This window comes from Capsicum annuum, chromosome 4, assembly GCF_002878395.1.
Source record: "Capsicum annuum cultivar UCD-10X-F1 chromosome 4, UCD10Xv1.1, whole genome shotgun sequence".
Classification (NCBI taxonomy): domain Eukaryota; kingdom Viridiplantae; phylum Streptophyta; class Magnoliopsida; order Solanales; family Solanaceae; genus Capsicum; species Capsicum annuum.
In genome coordinates, this window is record NC_061114.1 from 95,318,750 (window position 1) to 95,332,621 (window position 13,872).

A 13,872-nucleotide genomic window follows, 5' to 3' on the forward strand; every position below is an offset into this window, starting at 1 on the left:
AATGGATATTTAAGTTTTTTCAAAAAATGGGACTAAAATCATTAGTTTGTTGGTGCCTTTTTTTAGTTAAACTATCTTGAATTCTTGATCAAGGTTTGATTTTTTTGCCCATAATTTTGTTCAAGTTACTTTTAAGAGTTTTTGGTGTTTATCTATGCAAGTAGAAGTAAAGTTTGGTAGTTCATGACTTCCCGATTAAGTTGATTGACGGATTTTTAATTCTTTGTATTATGATTTTCAATACTTGTGGTTAATGTGAGAATTTTGAGTTGGGTTGAATTTATTTTATCATGCAGGATGAAAAATTTTATGGATAGTATATTTTTTCAAGTAATTATATTAGCAAAGATAAAGAGGTTATTGTGAAATATTTCGACTCGGATAAATTTGAGTTAAAATTATTTATAGGCAATAGTGTTGGGTTCATAGTAAATGAGAGGTATGAATGGAAAATGGAGAAAACCAAGTGGAAGAGAAAAATTGAGATCACACCAATATGGAAAGTGTACAGAAAAATAGGAAAGTTTACTAAATTCTCCCACATTGGTGGGGACCAAGAAGCTTTAAAGTGTTTATATTGTGAAACACACTCTCACATGAATAAGTGAGGCAAGGAATAAGAGATGCCTCGCGCCGTCGTCGTCGTCGCTTTCTCAGCTTCGGTTTTTTCCCACAAATGTGGGAGAAAAAAGCTTGAAAGTGTTTATATTGTGAAACACATTCCCACATGGATAAGTGACGTAAGGAATAAGAGATGCCTCCCGTCGTAGTCGCTCGCTCGGCTCGGCTTCGGCTTTGAATTTGGATTTGTCAAATGATCTATCTTTTTGGAAAAATTTTATTTGATGATCCGAATCTACCAAAACGCAACAGTATTCTCCATTTATGCATGCGTGAAGCAGCAGATGCAATGCTTCAGAAATTTTGAACTGATGCTTCTGTAATTCTGAACAGAATTAATGCTTCAAAATAGCTGCACTGTTTTGAATTGATGTGTTGTTTCAGAAGGATGCAATCCTTCAGCAAAAGGACACACAGATTCATGGAGAGAGATGACTGTTCAGGAAAAGATGCAATCTTTGGATGAATAGACATGAATTTACAGAACATGTGTAACCTTTGACATGAACCATTGCCTCTTTTCAGAAGAGGCATGTTATGGCTATAAAAACCTGCTTTCATCCACAGGTTTTGATAAAAAATTTTAGAATAAAAAAATACTCTTCTTCTCTTAAAAAATTCTGTGTGATCATTCAAACTGTTGAGTGCGTTTGACGAGTCCAAATATTTGAGGTACCGCTATATTTGGATTGAAGGCCATTTTATCCTGGGATGAAAAATTCCATAACCTCGGGTACAGTGAGGGGAATTGTTTCCTTAAGGAACTCCGTGAATTCGGACGACTTGGCCTTATTCATTTCTGTTTCATCTATTTTTTGAAAAAAAAATACACCTCTTGGAAAGGTCATTTTGATCTTGTGTTGAGGGTATTTGATATACTTCATTTTGTTCTTGTTTATACTTGAACTCTAGTTGAAGTTTTTGTTATGTATATATAGATTCTGCGTACCCGTATAAGGAAATAACAATCTTAAGGAAACAAATTTTCAGAATCTGTATAGCTTGTTTTTGGAGATTAAAGTTTTAAATTTCTACTCCACCTGAACTTAACTAGTGATTTGAAGTTATAAAAACTTCATCACAAGTTAAAGATCATTCGGTTGACAATGGGAAGTCATAAAAACTTCACAAGTTTTTATATAAACATATGACTTCCTTTATTTCTACATTTTCTTTTTATTTTGATTTTGAATCAAGTTCTTTTTTATGCGTATAAGTTTTCCAAGATACCTAAGTGGAAATAACACTTATCCCTGATATAAAATTCTCAATAATTGTACTTTATTTTAGGGTCATAGAAATGTCGACACTTTATGTATATGTGTCTCGATGTTTTCAACAAATTTTTATAGTGATAGAAATAAATTGCAATCATAAATAAAAATATGAAGAAACATAAGTTTTTATTGATAAACAATGTGGGTAAAAATCTACTCCTCCCTTGATTCTTCTCTCTTAATTTTTCTCATAATTCGAGGGCCGTCAGTAGTGTATTTCTCGAACGTAGGCATATTTGAAATTGATATGAATTATTTCATAATTCGGGGGCCATTAGTGGCGTATTTCTCGAACGTAGAAATATTTGAATTTGATATCCATGAAAGGAGGGTTTGTGGATCTTCTTGATGTATTTGATTATCAAGAATGAGAGGATTTTGATCTCTTTATGAATATCCCATGAATTTATGAGATATTGGAGATCTTGATCTCTTTATGAATATCCCATGAATTTATTGGGACATTGGAGATGCCTCTTTAAAGGGATATTTACCCCCTTTATATAAAAAAATGAAACCCTTCTTATTGGACAATCATGATACTTCCTCTCTTAACACCCGGAAAATTATATGCCTCTATAGGCGTAATTTAGGCTTAGGGTAGAGTAGCCACCAAGCTAGATTTAGGGTAAAGTAGCCCCCAAGAACTATAACAAAAATTGAACTCTTTTAGTAGAGTCCACAAAATTTCAATGTCTACAAATGCCCCCTACTTCAAGGTTTGTCGGAGTGTATACTTGATGACAATTCTTGAAGTATCCATAGATCTTTATGAGACATTAAAATTTTGTGGAATCTACAAAAAGAGTTCAATTTTTGTTAGAATTCTTGGGGGCTACTTTATCCTAAATCTAGCTTGGTAGCTACTCTACTTAAACCCTAAATTTTGCCTATATAAAAGGGGCAAATATCCCTTTAAAGAGGTATCTCCAAGATCCACAAATTCATGAGATTTTGATAAGAAAATCAAATATCTCTAGATAATTCCATAAACTCAGGAAATATCACAAAAGTATCAAAATCCTTTATTCTTAATAACCAAATAGATCAAGAAGATGCCCAAACCCTCCTTTCATGGAGATCAAATCAAAATATTCCTAAAATTGAGAAATACATAACTAACGACCCTCGAATTACAGAGAAATTTCATATCAAATTCAAATATTCCTACATTTGAGAAGTATGCTACTGACGACCCTCAAATTACAGAAAAAATTCATATCCAAATCTTCCTACATTTGAGAAATAAAATTTGTTGGACAGTAAAATTCTCGAGGTCAAAAATAATAAATAATTGGGCAAGAAAAATATTGCAACAATCAATTTATTGATTTCAATGTGAGTGTTAAAATCTCTACGAATCCACTAATTCTCCTTTTCAAATATAAATTCAAGGGATTAAAACTTAATCTTGAATTTGAACTTCATTTATTTATTTGATGAACTTGATCTTGACTTGTGCTTGAATTCAAGGGATTTTGAGCTTGTTCTTGAATCTTGCCGTCTTTATCTTGAATCTTGATGAACTGGATTTGAATGTTTGAGCTTTGTAGAGAAATTGCGGTATTTGATCCACGAGTGTAACACCGCACAACATTCTCAACTTAGCATCACTCTTAGTAGCATGCATAGAGAGCTTACAACATGAAAATTTTCTAAGTGTTAAAAGACTTGGTCATATTTATGAGCCCTTAACTTCAATAATTTTTAAATTGATCATTTTGATCCCGAGACGTAGATTTTTAGTTGATTCATATTCAGGGGTGTAAAGAAGATATCTCAGAAAAGTTTTGAATTTTTAGGATGAGGTTTGGGACGTGTTTGGATTTCAAAAATAGTGGATCACCGTGATTGCACCACGTCGCGGTGCCAATAGCAATGGGCCACTTGGCGTGTCACGGTAAGGTTTAAAAGTGGGTTCCAGTTGCAAATTTAAATTTCGAAGGACAGTCTCGTCTTTTTTCTATAGCCCTAAATCGTGATAACAGTAGATTAAAATGTTATTAGGGCATTATATGCTCAAAATTACTCAATTTATCTCAAGAACTAAACCCTAACTCTTCTCCAAAGATCAAGAATTCAATCTCTAAGTTAAAGATTGCAAGAAAAGAGTCAAGATTAGGGTTCCAATCCTTAAACTAAACAACATAAGGTATGTGGGACTATCCTTAAACTCCATGGACATGGATTTTATCGTTTATCAAGTGTAAGGATTTATAATCTTATTTCCAACTATGGGTTTGAATATTGATTCAAAAAGTATGTCCTGAAATTGTTTTGATGAAAGTATATATATATATATATATATATATATATATATATATATATTGTATTGAAATCTTTTTGTGAAAATTGAATTATTGCCCTTATGTATATATGTTTGTAGTTTTGAAAAGTTTAATTGAAGAATGAACAATGAATTCCCTCTCTTATTATGAATCATAGTGTCTATTTATATTGTGAATGATTTTGAATGCATGTACTAAGGTTTGAAAGTAAGTTTCTTAACATCATGGTGTTTGACATGGTTTATGATATAATGAGAGGGTGTTTTCTTGCTACAACAATAAGTTTTGCATTAAAAGAGAAGAATTGGATGTGATTGAACAATTGACATGACCACTGCATGTTTAAGTCTTGAGAAAAGAGGGTAATTGCTTAAGATTTTCTTGATATTTCAAAAAGATGACTCTCTTGTGATGTTATAAATCTTTGGTGGTCATTTATATATTTTGAATAAGATGGGCTGCGAAATGGATACAATATGAACGACTTGCAAGTCTGGGTATGACGATGCCCTATTATGGCATGCCCTTAACATATTAAGCATCAAATGATTTTGTACATGAAGCATGATGTTTAAAGAACTAAAATTGGGTGTAAAGAGAGGTAGATAGTTACTCGAAGAAGGCGTTTGAGTGTAAGGGCTCATCGCTGGAAATCAATTTTTGCTGATTTGGGTGATATGATTGGCTATGGTCAATGTATACTTGCCCTCGAGGCACTGGTATATTAGAATATTGATTAGGACATCAATCCTTACGACAAACTTGGATTTGGGGGCTTAGCCAACGAGTAATTGGCGGACCCATATAGCCTGTGGGTACTAGAAATATAGGGTGCACCATCTATCCCAGGAGTAAGACAAAGTGTTGAGTCATGATTACAAGAAAGTATTTTGAAACTCTAAATTATGCCCATATGTTTTACTTATCTTATGTTTAATGTTTTTACGAGATGCTCTCACCTATGTTGTGTACTAAAAATGCTATTTTAGATTGTTTCACTTACCAGTATAGTTGTATTGACCCCCTATATTTCAGGATCTGAGGCTCAGTCTCGAGGTCCCGCTAAATAGTAGATTGGTTTGTCAGAGGTTGCAGTTGGTGAGCCTCCATTATTTCGGAAGGCCTTGTTTATGGATCATTGTTATTTGATTGTCAGTTCATGGTCCGACTGGGGGCCTTGTCCCAGTTTTCAGAAAGATATTATTCTCGTATTTTAGAGATTTCGCCGACTGGTGTTAAATATTTTTGAATGCTTATGAACTTATATTCGTAATGATTAGTTGGATTAAGAGAATGACCATGTTTCCATTTTTCTTTTTTTTTTTTCCAAATTTCTTTAGAGTATATGAATTATGTATATGACTTCCAGTTAGAAAAAGGGTGTTCTGTCCTTTAAGGTTCGGGATGCTTGTCGCTGCTAGAGTCTCGGCTCGAGTCATGACAACAAGCTTTATCTTGCTTCTTGTTAGAGTTCTTGGCCCCTTTATTTGAATTATGAGATCCCTATTTATAGTTCTGGAAAGGGAAAAGTCACAATGAAGATGGACTTCCTTTTACCAATCAAATTCAAGTGACATGACGCCTTTTATGGGCTTTTGATTTCACTAGGCCTGCTGCATTATTTTGACATATGGCATGGTCCTATTGGCTCCTCACTTGACTTGGAATGCCACATCATTTGACACAAGACGCTCCTTTGGGCCTCTAGAATATGACAATATCTTGGGATTAACAATGTGAGCTTATCATTTGTAGCCCAAATTAATGGACTAACCCAATAATATTGGACTTTATTTATATCCATACATGTTTGTGCTTAAATAATTAATTCAATTATATTAATTCACAATATTTATTTGGGACTAATATATATTTTGAATTAAATATAATATGAATTTCGTACGAATTTAAATTTAATAAAATTTCATCACCCACAAATGCCCCCTACTTGAAGGCGTGTCGAGATATTTAATTTTTTAAAGACCAGAATTGAAGTGTGATTTATGCTTCTTTTGTGATTCAAAGAATTCCATACATATGAACATTTATTTCACTGTTGAGAAAATTTAAAGCTGAACCATATTGATATTGCCTCTCAAAAACTCTCTTATTTTTTCATGAATTTCTCCACATAAGACCCAATGGTAGGAATGATATCCAATTTCAAATAGTTTTTAGAAAACTTGTTATTGTCTTACTTAACCAGGAATAAAACTCTTTCAATTTGAATTTATATTAGAGAAGAAAACAATCTCCAATTTGAATTTTAGAAGGAAACAACCTACAAACACTTCCAATTTGTATTGAAGATGGAAAGAAACTCCAATTTGAATTTATATTGGAGAAGAAAACAACCTTCAATTTGAATTTGAATTGGAGATGAAAGCTCTTCTAATTTGAATTTGTATTAGAGAAGGAAACAACATCCAATTTGAATTTGTATTGGAGATGGAAGCACTTCTAATTTTTAATTTATATTGGAGAAGAAAACATCCATCCTACAACTCTATAAAAGGATGTAGGTACCCCACTTTTTCAATATCAATTTTGGGTTTCCAAATCATGAACAATGTTGAGGTAATTTCCTTCCCTTCTATTTTCCTATTTTTTAGCACAACATATTAGTGGTAGAAAATTCATATCTCATTATAGGATTATCAAAATTATGAACTGATTGATATTCCAGAAACTAGACTTAGAGATCTACAAGATATCCAAACTTGAGTTAAAAATTCATTCAGTATAATTTTTGATAATCTTTTTGAAGCTAGCCCTCAATTTTATCATGCTAAAAATTCCATATCTGCCCGTCTTTACAAAAACTTTCATATCTTGAAGTAGGAAGGATGAAATTACAAGCCACTTGATTTTTTTAAAACTAGACACAAAGATATATAACATACCTAAAATTCATAATTTAATACAATCGAGATCTTTTCAGGTGTTATCCCAAAATCAGTATTGAGTTTTGATGCACCAGGAGTTTCAGATTTGCGTGATGATGCCAAATCATTAATATCTCAATGTGATAGTAGTAAAATTATGATACACTTGATTTCAAAAATGTGCACATCTAACATATCCAAGATTTGTATTTTTAAACTTCTTGAATTATTCTATATGAATTTTTGAAGTCAGTCCTATATCCTGCCTGCCAGAGGATTTCAGATTAGCATCGCCACACCAAATAATTTATATCTTGACGTGGTACCATCACCATCAAAGAGCATTTTGATTGTTGCAAACTAGATTTTGAGGTCTTAACTCTCATCGAAGCATCTTGTCTGAATCCAAATTGGTGATATACGACTTTTAAGGTCGCGATGCTCTGTCAGGTAACGTCTCTTCTATTTGTGTTTTTAATTTCTTTCTTGTTTTTTTTAGGATTGGAATAGATTGAAATATGCAACAATTGTCTTAAGGTGCAAGAGTTTAACTTCGCCTTCGTCACCTTAAGACCCAACCAATTTTGCTTGAAGACGGTGGCTATCATCTTAAGGTGCGAGAGTTTAACTTCACCTCCGTCACCTTAAGACACGAACAATTTTGCTTGAAGACGGCGGCCATAGGCTTAAGGTGAGAGAGTTTAACTTTTCCTTCATTACCTTAAGACCCGACCAACTTTGCTTGAAGATGGAATCCATCAACTTTAGGTGCGAGAGCTTAACTTTGCCTCCGTTACCTTAAGACCTGACCAATTTTTCTTGAAGATGAAGACCATTGGGTTAAGGTCCGAGAGTTTAACTTCACCTCCATCACCTTAAGCCCCAACCAATTTTATGTGAAGACGGCAACCACTGGCATAAGGTGTGAGCATTTAACTTTGCCTCTGTCACCTTAAGTCCCGACCAATTTTTCTTGAAGATAGTGGCCATCGGCTTAAGGTGTGAGAGTTTAAATTTCCCTCCGTCACCTTAATACCCAACCAATTTTGCTTTAAGATGGTACCTTTTTACCGACATACGTAATTGTCTTCTTTAAGTATGGGCCCTTTCACTGATACACTTATGAGATGGTGTTTTTTAAGTATAGGCCCTTTTATTGATGCACTTATGCAATGGTCTTCTTTAAGTATGGGTCCTTTCATCGATGCACTTATGCAATGGTATTCCTTAAGTATGTCCTCTTTCACTGGTACACTTATGCAATGGTATTCTTTAAGTATGGATCCTTTCATTAATGCACTTGTGCAATAGATTCTTTAAGTATGGGCCCTTTCATTGATACACTTATGCAATGGTCTTATTTAAGTATGGGCCATTTCACCATTACATTTATGCAATGGTATTCCTTAAACATAGACCTTTTCATTGATGCACTTATGCAATGGTATTCCTTAAGTATGAGCCCTTTCATTGACGTACTTATACAATGGTATTTTTTAAGTATGGGATCTTTCACTGATACATTTATGCAATGGTATTCTTTAAGTATGGACCCTTTCATTGATGTGCTTATGCAATGGTCTTCTTTAAGTATGAGCCCTTTTACCGATGCACTTATGCAATAAAGTTTTTTAAGGTATGGACCCCTTTTAATGGTCAGCTTAAGGTAATAGTTTAACTTCAACTCCGTCACCTTGAGATTTGACAAGTTCAGCTTCAAGTATAACAAATCCGTTAAAATGCCAACTTAAGGTGCAGAGGGGTAAATCATGTTCACCTTAAGGCATGAAAATTTTGAGATCATTTTAAGGATAAGCTCGTGAGTGGCCATCTTAAGGTACAAAAGGACAAATCTTATCCACCTTAAGGCATGGAAATTTTGAGAACCTTTTAAGGATAAACCCGTGAGAGGCCAACTTAAGGTGCAAAGGGACAAACATGTCCACCTTAAGGCATGTAAATTTAGAGATCCTTTTAAGGATAAACCCGTGAAAGGCCAGCTTAAGTTACAAGGGAACAAATCTTGTCCACCTTAAGGTATAAAAATTTTGAGATTCTTTTAAGTATAAACCCATGAGAGGCCAGCTCAAGGTTCAAAGGGAAAAATCTTATCCACCTAAAGGCATGGAAATTTTGGGATTCTTTTAAGGATAAACCCATAGGAGCCCATCTTAAGATGTAAAGGGACAAATCTTATCTACCCTAAGGCATGGAAATTTAGGAGGCCTAGATTTGAAGACTTAGAGATTCTATCAACTTGCACTTACAAATTTGGTGATTTTGGAGGGTTCAAATTTCAAAGTTGGTTAATTTAGAGACTTCAACCTGTAGACTTGGGAAATTTGATAATATCAACTTGCATACTTTGTAGATTTGAAGTCTTTAGCAGATTTAGAGACTTCAGCATGTAGACTTGATATAACTTTTAACTTCAAACTACAGGCTTAGTAGATTTGTGCTCTTAGTTAGAGGCTTGGAGAACTTTAGCATTCCAAATCCCGTTAAAGGAGCTTATTTTCTTTTTAACGGGGTTTCCCCATTGAGCCACTATTTGGAGTAAGTTCAAACTTTAAAAATAATATTTGTAAACTTAGCGTTCATATGGCGAATGAGGCGGGAGTATATTTTTTTTGGCACTTATGTAACTGAACTTAGAATGAAATTCCAAGTGCCTACATACCTCAGTAAAGAGAATCAAGTCACAAGGTAGTTCTTGGTGAGTTTTTTTTTAGAGTCCAAACTTTTGCCTAGGCCGCCTCTTTCAAGGTTTTCAACATAGTGGAATTTTTTTAGCTGTGTAGTTTATAATCATGTGGGCCAGAAGTGAACATGCAGTTTATATTTATGTCTTAAGGAGTGGACATCTTCCATCAAGGATAGTACTTCTTTAAGAACTTGGCATTGATAGGGCCAATCTTCATGCCATCTACATCGACAAGTTTGTAAGTACCATTTGAATATGTCTCTTGTACGACATATGGTCCATCCCACTTTGGGATAAATTCCCCCCCAACCTTACAAGAAGTGATAATAGGTCTCCTTATTGTAAGGACTTGATCTCCAACTTGGAAGCACCTCAATTGAACTCTTTTGTTGAAAGAACGAGATAGATGGGCATGGTAACATTTAAGATTTTGTTGAGCCTTTAGTCTCTTCTCATCAAGAGCTTCTAATTCTGCAAGACGTAACATAGCATTTTCTTTATCGGTGAGCCCTTCTTGAATAGACAGTCTTAAAGAAGGTATTTGACGCTAAAGTGGCAGGACTTCTTCAACTCCAAAAGCAAGTGAATATGGGGTTGCTTGCGTTGGTATGTTGTAATTTGTCCTATATTCCTATAAAGCTTCTTCCATTCGCTTACAGTCTCATTTGGATTTGGAGATGACTTTCTTCAGCAAATTGCGTAAAGTCTTATCGAATGCTTCGGCTAGACCATTGGTGGCAACATGGTACATAGAAGATTTACGCTGCTTGAAACCAAGAGGATCACCAATCTTGTTCATCAACTTGTTATCAAATGGATTTCCATTATCAGTTATTATGTATTGTAGAATTCCAAAGCGGTAGATGATATTGACTTGGATAAATTTTGCAATATTTTCTTTCTTTACTTTCTTGAGAGCAACAACTTGGCCCATTTTGAGAAATAATTTGTCATAACTAAGATGTATAAGTTTCCACTAGAAGATTTTGGTAGTGGCCCAACAACATCCATTCCCCAAGCATTGAATGGCCAAGATGTACAGTTGGGTGTAATACTTCAAGAAGTTAATTTATGAAATTCGTATGGAGTTGAAAAGTTTTACATCTTCTATCATAGTCCAAGTAATCTTTCACCATTTTGGCCAATCATATCCGATCCCATTAATGTGAAAATAGAGCTTCGTCCAGACTGATGCAATCCATAAACTCCTGAGTGTGCTTTTTGCAAAGCTTGAATTACTTTTTCCTCTCCCAACCATCACAAGAGTACTCATTCAAATAATATTCTGAAAAACGTGTCTGTATAGTAAAGGAAGAGGGGTGCACGATGACGGATGTCAATCTTTCTTATTGGATCTTCCAGAAGTATTCCTTAACATAAGTAGTCAATGAGAGGTAGTCTCCAATCTTACTTTGTAGATTTAGACATAGAGACTAAGTGCTCAACCTTATTTTTTATGTCTTCATGCTCATTCGGCAGCGATACCACCCATTCTTAGCAGATAGTAACTGGTGTTTGATTTGGAAGAGTTAGAGTTGAGGCTAAAGAAGCTACGACATCAGCTTGCTTATTCTCTTTCCTTGGCACATGCTGGAGAGTTACTTCTTTAAGACATCCCATCAACTTCTGTGTATAACTATGATATAGCTTTCCAAAAGTTGCTTGATCACTAATTGAGAGTCACCAAAGACTTTTAATTGTAGTTGCTTCAGTTGACAACCATCTCATGTCTGATTTTGAGCGCTTGATATGTAGCAAAATTATTAGAGCAACGATTTGTCCAGGTAAAAGAGTATGGGATAACTTCTTCTTATGGCGTGAGAAATACAATGCTAGCACCAGCTCTATATTGATGTGCGGCACCATCAAAGTATATATTTCATAGTTATTTAACTTTAACAACCATTGCATCTTAATCAAGAAGTTCATCGGTCAGTTCCTAATCATTGAGTATCGGGTGGCCTGCCAAGAAATCCGCCAATACTTGTCCTTTTACAGCCTTTTAGGGGATGTACATGATCTCAAACTGTTGGAATTGGAGGTACCACCTTGCAAGTCGGTCACTGAGGACTGGTTTTGACATTACAAACTTGATGGCAGTTTCCCTAGACACAAGATGGACAACATGAGCTTGAAAGTAGTGTTTCATCTTTTGAATTGATAAGGCCAATGCCAAACGCAACATTTAGATTGGATAATAATTCAGATCATTTGGTGTCATCATTCTACTTAGATAGTGAAGAAAGTTTTCTTTGCCTTCACTATTTTCTTATGCTAGTAGTGCTCCAACTGACCTTTCTTGTGCCGCGATAAAGAGTATCAATAGGTTTCCAGGTATAGCTATTGCAAAAACAAGAGGCTTCATTAAGTATGATTTGATACTCTCAAAGGCCTTGCTATAAGCTTGGTCCCATTCAAAAGGAGTATCCTTCTTCATGAGACACCTAAATGGTTGATATTTTTAGGCAAGGTTCGAGTTAAATCTCCTTAAATATGCTAGCCTTCCTTGTAGGCTTTTTAACTCATGAATGTTTTGAGGCTCGGGCATCTTTAATATTGCATTGATCTTGGCTTGATCAATTTTAATTTCTCAGTGTCGTACAATAAAGCCAAGAAAATTTCCAAAAGTAACTCCAAAGGCACACTTCAATGGATTCATCCTATATTTATATCTTCAAAGTAACTCAAATACCATTCTTAAATCTTTTAAGTTGTCGTTTCTCTTTCTTGATTTCACCACTGGATTATCCATGTAGCATTCAATATTTTTATGGAGTAGGCCATCAAGGATGTTTTGCATATCCCTTTTATAAGTGGCACCAGCGTTCTTTAAACCAAAAGGCATCACCTTATAGCAGTAAATACCTTTGGGCATTCGAAATGCAGTGAGCTCTTCATATTTTAGTGCCATGTGGATCTAATTATAGCCGGATAAACCATCCATGAAGGACATTGCCTCATAACCAGTGGTGGCACTAATCATCAACTCTAGTATAGGGATTGGAAAGTCATCCTTAGGGAAGTCATTATTGAGATCCCAAAAGTCGACACAAACTCAAATTTGGCCATTCTTCTTCCGTACTAGAACAATACTTGAAATCCATGTGGGGTATTTGACTTCATTAGTAAATCCAACTTCAATGAGTTTGTTAACTTCATTTTCAATCAATGGAACCAACTTTGGCCTAAAGCTCCTTTGGGCCTGCTTAATAGGATGAGCCATGTTCTTAACCGCTAACTGATACACTGCTACTTTTGGATCTAAGTCATGAATTTCCTTATAACTCCATGCGAATACATCCATATATTCTTTGAGTATGACCATATAAGTGATTTTCTCTTCCATCATTAGGAAAACACTCAGATAAGTTAATCTTGGCTCTTCATTGGTTCCAAAATTAACTTTCTTCAAGGGATCTGTTATGACCTTCACTCCTTCTTTAAGTTACAATGGAGTATCTCCAACATCTTCCTCTTCTTAAGGTCATCATCATTGATGGATAAATAGTAACACTAGAAGGTATCTTTTATCATTTTATAAACCTTTATTTAAGATGAGACATCTTTATCATTTTAGGTTGTAACATGATATGAGGAGCCAACACTTCTTGGTATAAACCACGGTATGAGCCTTATCTTTTAACACCTCTTTGCATGAAACCACTAGTTCTGTCTGTCGCCTTATTCTAGAAGGAATCAGACTTTGGAAATTCTCCTGGATTTTAAGTAAAGAGTGCATCATCGTGCTTTTATGACTTCTCTGGTGTTTGTTGCTTTTATTTCTATTTAGAGGACCTAACCTCTAGAAAATAGAAGTTCTTGTAGTTGATTCTCTAAGCTGATCAAAGACAGAAGGTCTTTTATTAGAAGTATTGGATTCTTCTTCCATGGTGATGTAGTTGTTAACTATACTTCTTATAGAGATACAAAATGGAGGTGGCGACGTGTACCCTAGGCCTTTACATTCCTTCCTGGTTGTATTTTCTGACGAAATTTATGCAACCTCGATGACTCATTAGGATTATATCTAGCCTTTACAAATAACTTGTAAGCATTTGGATCAAATTTTTTTTTTGTATGTTTCATAGGGAGTTTCA